The sequence below is a fragment of the Carya illinoinensis genome, chromosome 8 (assembly GCF_018687715.1).
Source record: "Carya illinoinensis cultivar Pawnee chromosome 8, C.illinoinensisPawnee_v1, whole genome shotgun sequence".
NCBI classification, from domain to species: Eukaryota; Viridiplantae; Streptophyta; class Magnoliopsida; order Fagales; family Juglandaceae; genus Carya; species Carya illinoinensis.
The window spans coordinates 29,887,179-29,888,595 of NC_056759.1; the positions used below are offsets into that span (position 1 = coordinate 29,887,179).

Here is a 1,417-nt window from a genome sequence, read left to right on the forward strand (position 1 = left end):
TTAAGTTATCCTCTTTCTTGAGGTGGTAAATACCACCACCATTTAGGTTTCTTGTAGGTTGTGACCTATTTGTACTCTCAATAGCAATAGGTCTAGTCTAAGTGTGAGCTTTTTTCAACAAGCTCATTGAGGTATTCTATGGTCTCATCAGGATCTTTATGTAAGAACTCACCATTACACATTGTTTCCACAAATTGGAGCTCTCTAGGTGTAAGTCCCTCATAAAAATAGCTCACTAAGTGCCAATTCTCATACCCATGGTGAGGACACATGCTTAATAACTCCTTAAATCTCTCCCAAGACTAATATAAAGTCTCACTATCCTTTTGTGCAAAGGTGGAGATTTGCCTTTTTAAAGCATGGATCTTATGTTGGGAAAAGTATTTATTAAAGAAGACTTGAGTCATCTCATTCCATGACCTAATAGATTGTGGTTTCAGTAAGTATAGCCAACTCTTAGCTCTATCATTCAAAGAGAAAGGAAAGAACTTAAGTCTCACAATGTCATCAATTGCATTTTGACTATGAAAAGTCGCAACTACTTCCTCAAACTCCCTAATGTGTACATATGGATTTTCATTTTCCAAACCATGAAAAGTAGGGAGTAATTATATCATCCTTGTTTTAAAATTCAGTTGGCGAGTATTAGCTAGAAACATGATACATGATGGTGTGGCTGTGCATGTAGGGTGGAGGTAATCTTGAAAGATCCTAGTGGGTTGATCTCCATGTTCACTCATTTCCTCAGAGTTAGAAAAATTATCAAACAAATGATTAGAAAAATTAAACTTTGACTCTGACTCTAACACAGGTCTACAAGCAAACCGACCTAAGTCGTCTCTATACCTGTGAATGCAAGGTAGAGAAAAACGCAACACTAAAAAAAATAAACTATAAAAAAAATAAAGATGCAGCAGCCTAAAAGAGGCAACGACACCAAAATTTGATTACGCCCAAAGAATAATGCCATAGTTATAGCACAACTTTTAGGTGTCGATTACACAAGGAGACAAATTAAAAAAATAGCAAAAGAAATAAAGAAACTAAAGAAAAATGTTAAATGATTAATGGAGAATAAAGATTAATTTTACATGCAAATTGAAGTGAAGCAAAGTTATTAACAGAAGAAGTACTCAAATTTGACGAACAGTAAAGCATTGGAAATCCCTTGCACAAATCTGATATTTTAATTATTATTAATTCATTGAATAACTCAATTGAGAACTCAATTTCTGAAATTTCCAATCGGAATGTATAGATTTATAAACCAAATGTAACCCTTTTGAAAAATTATTCACCACTTTTAAAATACATAAATTATTATCGCTATTGAGAAAATCCAACGACGACAAGATATTCAGGGAACGATATTGTAGCAAAGAATTAAATCAATATAGATAAATAATTGATCCAAATA

The 1,417-nt window shown here is 33.0% G+C and overlaps 1 non-coding gene across 1 annotated transcript; it reads left to right on the plus strand.

Annotated features, from left to right (window-relative positions):
* Positions 1-252: 252 nt before the first annotated feature.
* On the plus strand, positions 253-360 carry LOC122274920. Its single transcript, XR_006228456.1, has one exon. It is a non-coding gene; the product is annotated as a small nucleolar RNA R71 (small nucleolar RNA).
* Positions 361-1,417: the final 1,057 nt, after the last annotated feature.